Below are 14,778 nucleotides of genomic sequence, written 5' to 3'. Positions count from 1 at the left end.
CCCAGAAAGCCTCAGCCCTCCCCGCTGAGAGGCAGTGGCTCCTATGGATGCTCGCAGCCTCTGACAATATGCCTGCGGGAGCTGAGACGGTGTGTTCTGGCAGCTGGCTGGGTGGGAGAGGGCCAGCGGCCCAGATGTGCACTCAGAAGAGAGGGCTCAGTGTGGAGCCAGGAGCAGCAGCTGGTCACCGCACTCTCCACTGCTCTCACAGCACTGAGAAATAGCGCCGTTTCTACCCAGGATGCAAAACCAGGATTAAGCTAAACAGATGGGAGGGAGATGGAGGGACAGACTCGGATCTCAGCTTCTGATCTTGCTCTCAGGAGCAAATCCATTTGGGGGAAGGGATGCTGTGGAAGCCAAGAGCATCACACCCCCACGTGAGCGTGGACCCCCCCAGGGACGCTGGGGCTGAGGGCGAGGAGAGGATGGGATGGGGGGAGGGGAGGGTTAAGTACCTGAGGACATCTCCCTGTCCCCTCCCCCAACAGGCTGTCACTCCAGCTCCCAGCGCTGAGGGTAAAGGAGGTGTTGTCATGGAAACGGTTATTCACCACATGGAACCTGACATTTGTGGTTGCCATGGAAACCAGCTCTTGGGGGCATTCCCTCTGCTTTGCACAAAAGAGATATTTTGATATGATCTCTGGGGAGGGGGCCCCCTCTACCCATCTGTCCACCCCTTTCCTTCCCCCATCCCAAGGACTGCTACGCAGCGGAGGTGCACTGCAGGGTCTGCCGCAGGATGGTGGGCCGTGGCTGGCCCCACTGAACCCGCCTGCCATGGGGGAGCGCACCCTGCAGGGTCACACACCCAGAGCAGGGCCGCATGCCCACAGCGGGGCTATGGCACGATGCCTGCAGGACAGGGCTGGCAGTAGAGGTGCCAGCACCAGTACCAGCACAGTGACACACGTCAGCACCAGTGCGAGTCTGGAAGCAGTGCCTGCAGGCACAAGGGGAAGCGGGGCTGCCGGGGGCGAGATCAAGCAAGTGGGCTGCTCTGCACCCCACAGCTGTGGCCACAGCTGCTCTCTCACCTCCTTGGCACAGCACCTTGGCAGGGCACAGGAAGACTCACCCTCTGTCAACGTCAGACCAAGCCCTTGGGCAAGGGCTGCCCATTTCCAGAGGCCTTGCCAGCTCCAGCAACTTAGAGAGCTACCCACCAAACTCAGGTCTGGTCTCTGGGCTGGTGGTCTTCATCTGCTCTAGAAGATGTGGGTAAAGAGGAGAGAACAAGACATGAGAAATTTGTCCCGATGCTGAGGCTGGGAAGAGCAGCAGGATTCTCTGCCTGTTGCTTCCTGAAATAGGACGTGTCCCAGCTGAGGGAGAGGCAGGCAAGGTCCTCCTCCTCGCAGGGAACTGGACACCCAGAGGCTTCCACAAACAGGACACCACCACTTTAATCCTTTTAAGTCCCACGTTGCCCTTAAAGATGAACAAAAAGATGAAGGGATGGAACGTACCGTCAGCAAGTTTGATGATGACACAAAACTGTGAGGGGTGACTGACATGCCGGAAGGCTGTGCCACCATACAGCATGACCTGGACAGGCCGGAGAACTGAACGGAAAGAAACCTTATGAAGTTCAGCAAGGGCAAGTGTAGGGTACTGCATCTGGGGAGGAATAACCCCTTGCATCAGTACAGGTTGGGGGCTGACTTCATGGAGAGCAGCTCTACGGAAAGAGACCTGGGAGTTCTGGGGGACAACAGGATGACCATGAGCCAGCAATGTGCCCTGGTGGCCAAGAAGACCAATGGCATCCTGGGGAGCGTCAAGAAGAGTGTGGCCAGCCGGTCGAGGGAGGTTATCCTCCCCCTCTACTCTGCCCTGGTGACACCGCATCTGGAGTATTGTGTCCAGTTCTGGGCTCCCTGGGTGAAGAAGGACAGGGAACTGCTGAAGAGGGTCCAGCAAAGGGCTACAAAGATGATGAGGGGACTAGAGCATCTTTCTTATGAGGAAAGGCTGAGGGACTTGGGTCTTTTTAGTCGAGAGAAAAGAAGACTGAGGGGGGATCTTATCAATACTTATAAATACTTAAAAGGAGGGTGCCAGGAGGATGGGAACAGTCTTTTTTCAGTGGTGCCCAGTGATAGGACAAGAGGTAACGGGCACAAACTGCTGTAGGTGACCCTGCTCTGGCAGGGGGGTTGGACTGGATGATCTCCAGAGGGCCCTTCCAACCCTGACCATTCTGTGATTCTGTGAAAATATCAAAGCAGAGGTGTGAGCTTACAAATGCAAATAGAGTCAACAGTTGCTTTAACTCAACAATGTAGGTCACAAGGCCTTGAGAAGTGTCCCTGTGGGATCCTAAACTTTGTATACAGGTCTCAGACAAAGAGCTCTGTCCCCTACAGGATCTCAACACACAGAAAGGATGCTCAAGCTTTACTCCTTCCATTTGAGGGAGAAAGAGTAACAGGACAGCAGGGAGGACATGCTTCTGGCTTGCACAGCAAAGTCTGGAAGTACAAATTCTTCTGGCCTCCAGTCATCATCTCAAGCTGTACAGTAATCAGAGAACACACCTGAGTCTAAGAAAGCCGTATTTGTAGACGCCCAGCTGGGAGCAGAATCCAAGAGTCAGGATGTGCTAACCATAAATTCGAAGTGCCAAGTAGATGCATATGTACAGACATGCATGCCTTTACCACACAAGAACACAAACACATGTGAACACACATGTGGCACGGAGAACTTGCGCTAACGATTTATGAGCCTGCACCTGCCTCACTAGTTACGCTTTATTTTCCTCATTAAATTCTTCAGCTAAGCATTACTATCCTTCATTTCTGAAGAATATCTCATTAACATTTAGCACGTGCTGTCAGGCCACCATGGGCCAAATGTCCCCGAGTCCCTCACCCCCCCACTTCATGGTCCTTCCTACCTGCTGCTAATGACAGACTAAGAGCCGTCAGCTCCATGACCCACTGGACTCAAGAAACCTTCTGCAGCCACAAGCAGCCATGGACACCAGATGGGCAACACATGGGAGGGGGCAAAGCTCCCACTGCCTCCTGTCAGCTTCTCCCTCACATTAGCCCTCCTGACTGGATGCACACCTACCTTTTCTAAACACAGCCATGCTTACCCTCCACAGCCCACGACTCTCCCACACAATGTCCCTCTGCTTGCATCGCTGTCCTTCTCGCAAGTACACAGCCCTTTAGCCCTTGTTAGTTTTCTTTGGGGTTACCAGTAGGAAGCAACTGCCCGGCCTGATGGAGGCACGAAGCTATACTGACCACAGGAGCGTTACATGCTACAAAGCACAGCAGCCACGTTTCCTGCGTAGCTCTCAGTGAGCAGTGAGGAGCTACCTGGTGGTAAGAGAGTCACTGCAGCCCAGAGGTTTCGGGGGAAGAGGAAGGGGTGAGAGGCCTTGCTGGCCTCTAGATTACATCCCACCCTATCCCCAGTAACTGGTCAGCATAGAGAAATGGGGAACTGCGCTCTCTTTAGGCTTGCTCCCTGCTTTCAAGAAAATGCTCCCCTACTCTTGTAGCACTCTTAGGATGAAGGATCTATGGAAAATTCCCGGTGCTACTAAAGTCAGAGGAAGCATCGCTATTGGTTTCACCCAGGCCAAAATGCACCATTTCTCTCACCACACCCCCAAGAAAACCCTTCTGGAGGTGAACTACCTCCCCACGTTTACACCAATGCCCAGCATGAGCTGTCATCGCAGCGATCCAGTAGCCGTGTTCTCCAAGGACAAGCAATGACCCTCTTGCTTCCTCAGCTTTCAAACTGCAAAAGCTGGATAGAGGGAGAAAGCCCCCTGGGACAGCAGGGCAAGCCTCTCTATTAATTAGGACTAAGTGATGTAAAATAGCCCCTCAGGTGCAATGCAGGGGAACCTCATAGTGTTAAGTGGGTCAGAGGCAGAAAGCATGAAACACACAATGCAGGCTGGCTCCTCTGGGACATCAGGAACCAAAAGGCATGCAAGGCCACTGGCAGAATTAGGTCCTGGGCTCTTAGGCTTTGCAAATTGTGGGCTGGTCCTCTTCAGGCCAGTTAAAAATGCCCTGCCTGAATGTTCACAACCACTTCTAGCTGTGCAGAGCACATAAATCTAAATGCTGGTTTGCTCATTTGTATTCTGTTTCTTGTCGGGAATGCAAACGGTCATAGATTGGTGCCAGTTTCAGTGCTCGAGTCTCCTGCTTGCATCTTTCCATTGATGTCTCAGTGTACTTTGGTCCTATCCTGAAGAACCATCCATCCCTGAAAAAGCGGCGTTGTCTCACACAGAAACATGACCAATGTTAGCACCAAGCACCACTCCAGCACAGCTCTAAAGGCTGCTTATGAATTCACCCCATCCAATCCCATTATGAAGGAGATAAGGATAATTATGACCACTGTGTTCTAGGTGGAGGAACCAAGGCACATGACGATGAAGGTCATGCAGGAAGTCTGGGGCAGACACAGGATGCGAAGTCCACAGTCGAAACCACACAGCTCCTGCCCACATGGCTAAGGCTGTCTCTTCCCGCATGAGCAAGGAAGATTGTTGGAGGACTTCACCCAACTGCTTTGTGCCACCAAGAAGAGGAGACATAAACTCCAACTCCTCTCACAAGTTTCTTTGGGACATTGTCCTGGTTTCAGCTGGGACGGGTTGACTTTCTTGCTAGCAGCTGGTATAGCACTATGGTTTGGATTCGGGATGAGAATAGTGTTGGTAAAACACTGATGTTTTTGGTTGTTGCTAAGCAGTCAAGGCCTTTTCTGCTCCTCACAGCACCCTACCAGCGAGCAGGCCGGGGGTGCGCAAGAAGCTGGGAGGGGACACAGCCAGGACAGCTGACTCCAAATGACCACAGGGATATTCCAGACCATATGACATCATGCTCAGTACATAAAGCTGGGGTAAGAAGAAGGAAGGGAGGACGTTCAGCGTTATAGTGTTTGTCTTCCCAAGTAACCATTACATGTGATGCAGCCTGGCTTTCCTGGAGATGGCTGAACACCCACCTGCCCATGGGAAGCGGGGAGTGAATTCCTTGTTTTGATTTGCTGGGATGCAGCTTTTGCTCTACCTGTTAAACTGTCTTTGTCTCAACCCACAAGTTTTTTCTCACTTTTACTCTTCTGATTCTCTCCCCCATCCCAACTTGGGGGAGTGAGCAAGCAGCTGCATGGTCCTAGTTGCTGGCTGGGGTTAAACCACAACAGAGGTCTTTTCCCTACCCCTGCACAAAAGGCAAATCATGCAGAGCAGGGAAGTTATCCACCATTCGCCATTGAAACTGAGTGCATGCAGGAATCAGCAAGCAGACACCCAAGCAGTGTGCGGGCCACAACACACGTCAACTGACTGCTTTGCCTCTTGGATGCTCTGCTGAGCTGTGTTCCTTCTCCCTTAGCACAGTCAGACATCCTTGTCCCCACTGTAGCTAGTGCTGCTCTGGAAGGAAGGCAAGCAACTTGCCACCATGACTCAGCCTCTGGATCTCCCTGGTATCTCTATGGAAGTGACAGCACCATTACTGTGCATTAACATCAGACAAACAGCAGGGAGGCCAGCCCAGCGTAGCGACTACAGCCATTATCATGTACGTGACTGTTTGGCGGACACATTTAAGTGCAGTCTCTCAGGTCTCCATGGTCAGCCTGTCCTCATGGGGCTCCTTCCTTGACGTTTCAGTGCACCGCAGGGCACTGCATCAAGGACGACATTAGATGATCTTCCCTGTTGGTCTGATCTCTTCCTGTCACTTGTGATTAGTGCCACTGAAGGTGAAAGGAGCTTTAAGGTGAGAAGAGGAAAAGTGCCAGCTTTCTCAAAGTCTTTTCTACAGGTGCTAGGACAACAAGTTCCCCCCAGAGCCCACAGGAAGAAAAATCCTGGGCCAAATTCTGATGAGTACCTTTCTGGTTTCAAGGGGGCTTTTCAGCAGTGCAAAGAGTGGTATTTGGCCCAAAACTTCCTCCTGCTCCTCCCCACTCTTGGAAGAGAGGGTTGAGGGAACTGAAAACCCTAAAAGCTCCTCTAGCAAGTTCTTCAGGACCACAAGAGATCATTCTGGCCACCAGAAAGCCACAGGCCTGAGTACCCAGACACAGTTCAGTGCTGAGGCCCATAGTCGGTGTCAGCTGCTGGATCTTGCTTCAGCAGAGACATGGTCTTGCCATCCTCAGCTTGCCCAAGGAGGCCCTAATCACGGTAGCCACTCCCAGCTCAAAGTAAGGTGGAAAGTGCTTAGCAAGCCTACAAAAAGCAGGAATAAGATGCTCTGAGATGTGTCATGAAGTTACTCTGGGCAAGTGCAAGAAAGCTGCAGAGGGGAAAGCTGAGAGCACTGCCACGCTCACCTGGCTTTGATCTTTCTGTCAGGCTGTTTGGAGAAGACATCCAGCACCCATCCTTCCCTGTGCTTACTGGTGCACCACTGACCCTGCTTCACTGGACACCCGGTCCAGCGAACATCCAGTGAACATGCTCAGGTGCTTCCCCACGCATGAGTGGGAGCCTCCAAGGACGTCAGCAAGCCGGCACAGGGCAGAGCGAGGGGCAGGGGAAGACTGAGCTGACAGACACAGCCAGGTCTGCAGAGAGCTTGCACAGCCCTCTCATGGACGGTTAACCCAGTGCGGTCGGCCTGGGCCCCACAGCCAGGGCTACTGGCAGCTCCTCGATGCAGCCATGCCCCACCTCTTCGCCCCCCATGGCAGGTTAATTACAGCAGCTGGGGAAAGAGGTCTCTGCTAATTTAACATGCTTTGGTGGCTGTGGACAGGGCCAAGCAGGCGTCAGCAGGGACCCTCTGCCCTGGCTGCTGCACACAAGCCGAGTGCACCGGTTCCCATGGCAACTGTTAAGGTCCAAGTGATGCAAAACCTCCTGCAATAACGACGTGCCCCAGGGAAAATCCACTGAAAATGGGGCCAAGTCCCAGTGTCACCATAAGAACCCCAAGCCATCTCTTCTCTGGGCCGAACAGCAAAAATTATGGCTGATATTAGATAAACTATTTCCCTTCAGGGGTGCTCACAGACTGGAAGAGAGGCCCAGAACGACTGCAGGATCTCCTTGGAGATATTCAAAACTCAGTTGGAAAAGGTCCTCAGTGATCTGGTAGTTAACCCTGTGCTTTGAGTGGGGTTTGACCAGAGACGTCAGACGTCTCTTCCAGAGTAGATTATTCTGTGATTCTATATCCATATTCACAAACATTCATGTGCATGCACACATACCAAAGGACCCTCAGGAGATGAGAATGCAGAGTGATGCTCAGGAGCGTGGGTGCTTTTGCAAAGATGAAGGTCTATGTGGGCTGGTGCACAGGTGCGTGTGTGTGTGTGTGTTCACGAGCACAGGTGAGCTCACCAGGAAAATGACAGCTCTGGGAGACAAAAGTCTAAGCTCCGTGCTACAAGAACATGCAAGTGCTCGGTTATGCAGAGGGCAGCAATTTTAGGGAGAAAGGGAAGCCCCTTGTACACAGGACAGAGCCTGCATGTGTGCATTTGGTCAGCACGTGGGAACGGGTGCTGATCTTTAATGCCATTATCCTTCCACAGGCAGCAGGAGCCAATGTTTGCACTGGCAGCTTGCTCTCCCCCTGCCTCTTCAGGGTATGTACCTCCTAGGGCTGCTGCCTTGCCTCAGTGCTAGGTCTCAGCCCCTTAAGCCAAACCCCCACCAGCACATGCATTTGCAATTCTCACTGCAGTGAAAGGCACTTCTGTTGCTCCTTGCCCAGGGGCTGCTTTAGCCCAGTACCTTCACATCCTGGTGCTGCCATTTCAATGAGACAGCCTTGGCATGCTCTCAGTATTGCTACCTTCTACTGATCATGTTGCACGGCTCTCACGAATTTGCTGATATTGTCTATCAAACCTACAGGACGGACATGGGAAAAACTTCTCCACCCTGCCCTCCCCAAAGGTTCAAACTGCAGAAGCCACCTCAAAGACTAACAACCGGAGGAGTCCAGCTTCAGCCCCCAACCAGACATTCAGGCCTCCTACTCCACTCCTCAGCATGTCTCCCAGCTTTGCCAGCTGCAACATCCTGTAGTGTTCACCCGAAGAAACTTTCAGAAACGCTGGTCCAGGCTGGCTTCACACCAGCACTTGTACAAGAGAGGGGAGGGGAGAATGAGATGCTTTGGCCTCTCTACCAAAACCCCTCCGGTCACCTGTGTTCCCTCACATCATCACGGCTGTGGATCCTGACAGATGGCCCACGGGGAGCCCTTGCTCCTGGCAGCACAGGAGATAGCCTACCCACAGGGATGCCCTCTGCTCAAGCTCTGCTGGGTCTCTGCATTAATCCTTGTGCCCAACCATCTGAGTTAGTGCTGCAGCATCTCAACCCCTGGTGCATTCCCAGAGTCTCTCTCTGCTCTAATGCTGCTGCTCTCTGTAATTTTCCATTCCTGTGTCCCTGCGTTCCCAAGCCGTCACTGCATCCATGAGTTCTCCCCCTGATGTAGCCACATTTCAGTGCCCCATCACTGCTCTTAAACTGCCCATGTTCCAAGCTTGGATCAATACCAATTTCTGCCACTTACTTGCCTACCTTTCAGCAAGCCCTTCTTTGTTCTGCATAGAAATAAAACTCTAACTGTACCTTGCCAGAAGAATTACTTTTTTAAACCTCCCCCCCTCTGCTTCCTCCCTCTATTCTTCTTCCCCTTCTTCTTCAGGAGCAATTTTATGTAATTTGCAACTGTCTGGCTGCAAATGAAAAGAGACACAAAGCGTTTCTGCGAAATATTGAAAAGCTGGCTGCTTTTCCCTCAAATTTCACTTAGCGAGAGGCTTTAACTTGGTGTGTGATCACTGCGTGTCATTAATAACCTCTCCAATTCCTTTCAGAACTCAGCAAAGTGAAGGCACAATCACGAATCAAAGGCACGGGTTATTGAGATATAATATCGTTTCACTGAGCCAGGGAGGAGTGTGCCAGGGAGCGGGGAAAAGGTGAAACGCTGCACTGCTAGGCTGGCTGGCAGCTGAAGACACAAGATTTAGGAAGAAGTGTAAGGGCTTGATTCCCTCTCTGCTTTTCAGTTCCAAAGATATTGCCTCTCTTCAGCCTCCATAGGCTGTGTGTCTTTCCCCAAGCCCTGTGGACTCAGGCCACAAAGGGAGCTGGTTTCTATTTTGTTCCTCTGTCTCTTGAGCCTTTGGAACCCATCAAACTGCTTTACTGGGACTGAGTCAGACTCCATTGCGCAGTTCCCCAGCCCATCCTCAGGGAGAAAAACCGGGGAACACGAAACAGCATCTTTGCGTGTGCAGGATGCAGAAAGCACTGTGAAGGGCAGGGGGTGGGAGTGTGCCAGGCTGGCTAGGAGGTGGCTGCTGGGCAGAGAACTGGCCCCGATGCTGGCACTGTCTATACGCTGCACAGCATGAGTCGCTGTGAGCAAGGTGTGATGTGTCTCCTGCTTGTCACGTGTACTGAGCAGAGCGATAGGCAAATCCATCCTGCTGCGTGCCAGCCCTTTGGCTGTGCTGAGGTTCACAGGTTGCTGTCCACACCTGAGGGCCCACACTGCAGCGCATGGAAGTGGGCTCCCTGCTCACACATCCACAAGGCAGGGCATTCTTCCTGCTCACCCCAGCTGACAACAAGGGCAGAGACACTTGGCATCCTTTCAAGCTCCGTAGGAAGCCTGGGTGATCAGGCACTTCTGCGAATTCACCAAGGATGCACTTTGCCTCTGTTCTAGGAAGCTCCATCCTTCCTTCCCCAAAGGAAGATTCACACATTTATTGCTTCCAGACTGCACCAATAGCAATTCACTAGCTCTGAAGGCAACACAGGTGTTTTAAGATAACAGAATACACAGCTGACAGTCATCTTGCTTTACAGCCTGAGCGCACTAGCCCTTACAAAAGGGGGTGAAAGACAAAAATCTGTCCACCTTTGGAGAAGATGCTAAGCCTTACTGCCAAAAAATAAGCTTTTTTGTTTAAATTCTATTTAGCTACCATATACCCAACAGCCCTCAATTTAAAAATAAACAAGAATCTTGATCTCTCAAAATGAGAACTTGCCAGAAATGCCATAAAAGCAAACAGAGCCCATGGCAATTCCTATTGACCTATGTGGAAAACCTACAATATAAATATAAAACCCCAGGAAAGCTACACTGCAGGTATGGCCCTGCGGGAACAATGTGGCAGCATTCTTAGACGGGCTGACATTGCTAGCATCAGACCGGGAGCCCCTAAGCCATACCTCTGTGGGCACAGCCCTAACCAGTGACAGACTTGGAAGAGCACCCAGAAGTCCTGCTCCAGATGCCTGATCACAGCCCAAGGACCTACCAGAAGTCATAGCAAAGCATTTCCATAAGTCTATCCTGACCAAATCTCCAGTCTAGACTAAGAAAGCTATTTGTCTCTGTTCAGGTTCATGAACTGCTGAGATCAACCGCTGGTCTCTGCATCGAGACCAACAAAGGAAGGTACTTGGGTGCTTGTGGCACCTACGGTTGCTCTGCAATACAATGGCAAGTGTAGGATTACCAACAAGATCCTTTCTATGTCAGTTTGATCCTTTGCTGTCTCTAAACATGCTCATGCTTTGTCATGCATTCTGATGACAGTTTGTGTCATCCTACACTGACGTCATACACTCTTAAACTTTCTTCCTGCTCTTGCTATGTGCAATAAAGATGCAGTAAATGGGTAAAAATGAACAAGAAATCCCTTGTTTACCAGACTACGGCCCATTTACTGAAATTCCAGCAGCATGGTCCAGTACATTCTGTTCTCTGTCCTATGCTAGTGTCCTCACTACATTTCTGGTGAGAAGCTTTGCCACAGAGTTCATCAGAAGATGATCTAGATGTGAATGTACAGAGACAAAATTTCAAGGCCTTGTTCCCAAAACAGGGAAACAATTGGTTACATAGGACTCCCGCCTGTGACTCATTTGCAGAGTATTCTCTGTGATCAGCTGGGCCAGAGGGATGGGTGATACTACACAGACACAAGCAAAGCAGGCTGAGAAAACACGGCTGAAAGGTACCTCAGGTTACCCGGCCCACGTCCATGCCAAGACCAACTCTATGCACACCAGGATGGAAGTCTGTTCCATTCTGGTAGTAACCATCTCTAAATGGCCGCTAAAATGACCACAGAGAGAGAATCCTGCCTTCTTGGTCATTGAGGGACTTTCCAAAAGAGAAACTAAATGTGAAGAAGTGGTGTATTGCCAGCCTGAAAACAGACAGCTCCAAACGCAGCACAGTTCACCGTCATCTGAATCCTGAAGCTTAATTACACCACATTGCTCATTAACTGTCTCCAGACAAACATGTTCAAAAGTACTCAGCTAGCACAGACTTCTTCCTGTTCCCAAGCAGTTTCTTACACCTCTCTCAACATAAAAAGCCTTTAGATCCCCACATCACAGATAAATTGCTGCTTTAAATACTACTCCATGCAGCACTCTATAACCACTGAGAGCACAGGACAGAACATAGCGAAACACGCAACAAACTCATGATGCAGAACTGCAGCAAAACTGAGACTGCCTTGAATCCACTGAGCCTCACACGAATAACCTTACGTAGTACCTGTAGAGGGACTCTGAAGAGACATGTCTGTCTCTTCTCCGCTGTGTTACGGCACTGTACCATGACTCATCACAACTGTTCCTCCATCCTTTGACTTGTTCTTATAGACCATCAATTCTGCCCTGGACCAAGACACACAGAAGATTACACTGCTTTAGCCTGAACGGCTGACCTTTTCCCCTCACACAAAATTAAGTGAAACAGTATTTGAGCACCGCCTTGCTGCCCTGAGATAACCTGAAACAGTAAAGATCCCATGAAGTGGTAATTAAGTTATGTGCATTTTCCAGCCCTCAAATGCCAACACAGGCCCACGCAAAAAGGGAGCACAGGTAAAGAAATATGAAACGGGATGCATGGGTGTGGAGGTCTTGAGGGGAGCTGGGAGAGGTGAGGGAAGCTATTTGCACCTGTATGGGTTAAAAAGGAAGTGTTATGGTTAAGATTTCCTAACCCCTCTCTAGAGGCCCCCGGTTTACCTTAATTATTCTGCTGCCTTGAGCACTCAGGGCCTCCTGTGAGCTTCCGTCTTTAAGTGCCCAACTCATCCATCTACTCACCTCCAAATGAATCCTTCCAACGTGCTTGATCAACCCCCTCAGTGCAGCAAGGGAACTGTCCGGTCAAAGCTCTCAAATCATACCAAAATGGGAATGGCAAGAATTCAGAACTCCTTTCAGCTCCCCAGCAGGTCCCAGGAAGGCAGAGGACTTGCCTGCAAGAAGGGACCTGTTCCACAGTGCCCAGCCTCCTGCCATCCCTACTGCACTTTGCTCCCAACACCAGCTGTGGAGCGAACAGGACCCAGGAACAGACCACTGATAGTTCAGCACTCTTGCTCTCACCTGTATAAACCATTTCTCTTCCAAACAAGGGGATGTGGCAAATGTGTTTTTTCATTCTGAGAAGCTGATCCAACTCAGCCACTGCAATAGAAGTCCTTTTGGGTCCTGCACAGAGCCAGCCACCAAACCGTGCAGACAACCTGCAGGGCAATGGCAGAGGAGGAGCGGGTGCACCAGGAAGTTCGGCACACCTGGAGGAAAAGGCTCTGGTACCTCCTCTTGCCTCTTGCCAGCTTCCCAGCATGCCCACTGAGCAGGCTGGGCCCACGCACTTCACCCCAAAGCCCACAGCTCCCTAGCGACAGGGACACAGCCAAAGGTGTCACGTCATGCCACAGAGGCCAAAGAGCAGCACAGAAACAGGATTGGCCGGAGTTACACAGGCCAGCCTTGGCAAGGCAGAGAAAAGAGCAGCAGCTCTGGGAAGAGCAGCCCCGTGCTTTGGCTCCCACATCCCTGTTCTAACCCCCAAACCACACTTTCACAAGCAACAAAATTAACCTAAGCCACTTCTCACCCTCACTCCCTCCCCTGACAATCCCCCGTTCACCGGCCCATGGCACGAGCTCCAGACACGATTCACTGGGACTTACCCCTGGCAAAGTCTTCTGTTCATGCAGTGCTGTCTGGGCTTTGATGGCAGAGTCTCTGGCACAGTATGTGAGGAACGCACAACCTGCAGTGGATACAGCAAGTGTCAAGTTAGACGTGCAATTGCAGATGCACATTGACACACCTTTGGTAACAGCAGGTGACCAAAGTACAAGAACTACAGATGCTGCCCTGTTCCAGCAACCTCCGTCCCAACGCTTCTGCTCAGGTACAGAGAAACGCCTCGGACAGCCCTTGTGCAAGACCTGACTTGGGAGGGGGGCAGAAGGGGAGGCTTACTGATTCAAGGTGCAAATGTTAGGTAATTTGGATGCGTCAAAGACTTTAGGGAAAAAGACAAAGAAACAACAGTAAAGGACTTGCAGGCACCATCTGAGATCGGTTGAAGTCATAGAAAAGGGTCCCAGTGAATCAACTAGGTTTGAAGCAGATGTTGAACACAGTGAGAAACAACAGGAGAGTAAAACGCAAGCTAACGTTGCCTATGGGAGAAACAGCCCAAAACACAAGGATCAGAGGAGATGCAAAGACCAGTATGATTATTGATTAAAAAAAAAAGGCAAGGAAGGACGAAAAGCATCTGGGATTTTAGGCTCATATGAAAACTCCGTGATCCACATTCACAGGATCGGGAAAGCTACAGGAGAGGCCTGGCTTTCTGTGCCGTATATACACCCATACAATGTGCACGAACGCACACATATATACATATGCATGACAAGGGAAATACAGACAACAGCAAAGCATAATGCATTCTGCAAGGGCCCAACTTAAGAAGCAAGATGAAAAGCACACAGAAAAGGCCAGATCCTAACATTCGTCGTCAAGACTTGACTCAACATCTTAGCCTAACGATGGAGCCAAGGGAGGAGGGGAGGAATTGTAGCCCCTCCAGGAAGAAGAGGGACCATCTTTGGGTGCTCTGATGCTGAGGATAATCAAATGAAACTGCGCAAAGGAAAAAATTGTCGGGTTATCAAGAAACATTTCCTAGCAGAGAGAGATTTATTAGACTGTGGAATGATCTCCCCAGGGAAGTGCCTGGAGCTCTGCCACTTGCCTTGTTTCAGATGAGGATGGGCAAAACTCTGGAGAATAGACTCAAACGCTAGAATGCAACTGGCCCCCTCACTCATCCCCCTCCTATTCACAGTGGCATTTCGCATCCTAAGCAAAGGCAGCACACGTCCCTTCAGCTTGTTGCTAAATGTCCACATCTATGTTGTTATGCTGGGGCTGCAGGTGCATTGTTATGGCCCAAACAGAGAGGCCTGTTCTTTTGCCCCTGCTTTCTTGTGCCTGGCTCGGGGTACTCCAAAGCTGCTTCAGCTCTCCACAGATCCAAAGGTGAATGCAGGACAGGGGCTGACTGGATCTCTCCCCTCTGCCCCAGAGCAACTCCACGGTACGCAACACTTTTGGGTCACGTGGAAGCCAGTTGCTCAGGACAATCCCAACCCATGGCAACAAGATTATGCTGTTCTTCCATCCCAACTTCAATACGTTGCTGCAGCCAAGCAAATCACATCTGTCCTCACAGCTCCTGCTAGGGAAAAAAAACCCTCCGCAAAGAGCACACAAGTATTTGATCTCTCTAACAGGTAACTGAAGCTCTGTATCCCCCAGGTTTTGAACCAAGAATGCCGCAGCAAGGCCAGACATGGGATCACCGGATAATTTAACAAATGCAGTGAAGCCAGAGAGCATGCCGTTAACCTTCACTTCTCATGGCAAAGGCAGCTCGTCCTACT

General features: G+C 50.9%; 1 protein-coding gene across 1 annotated transcript in view; it reads right to left on the bottom strand.

Moving 5' to 3' along the window:
• CELF5 (CUGBP, Elav-like family member 5) overlaps positions 1 to 13,086 on the bottom strand; it is a 32,785-nt gene extending 19,699 nt beyond the window's left edge. Inside the window, exon 1 of the mRNA XM_009893976.1 lies at positions 13,009 to 13,086. The gene's annotated coding sequence lies outside the window, so the exon portion shown is untranslated. The remainder of the gene's footprint in view (positions 1 to 13,008) is intronic.
• Between the last annotated feature and the right edge of the window lie 1,692 nt (positions 13,087 to 14,778).

The sequence above is a fragment of the Charadrius vociferus genome, unplaced genomic scaffold (assembly GCF_000708025.1).
Source record: "Charadrius vociferus isolate BGI_N301 unplaced genomic scaffold, ASM70802v2 scaffold1168, whole genome shotgun sequence".
Lineage (NCBI taxonomy): Eukaryota > Metazoa > Chordata > Aves > Charadriiformes > Charadriidae > Charadrius > Charadrius vociferus.
Note: the sequence above shows the minus strand (reverse complement) of the source record. Positions and strands in the feature narration are given on the sequence as shown.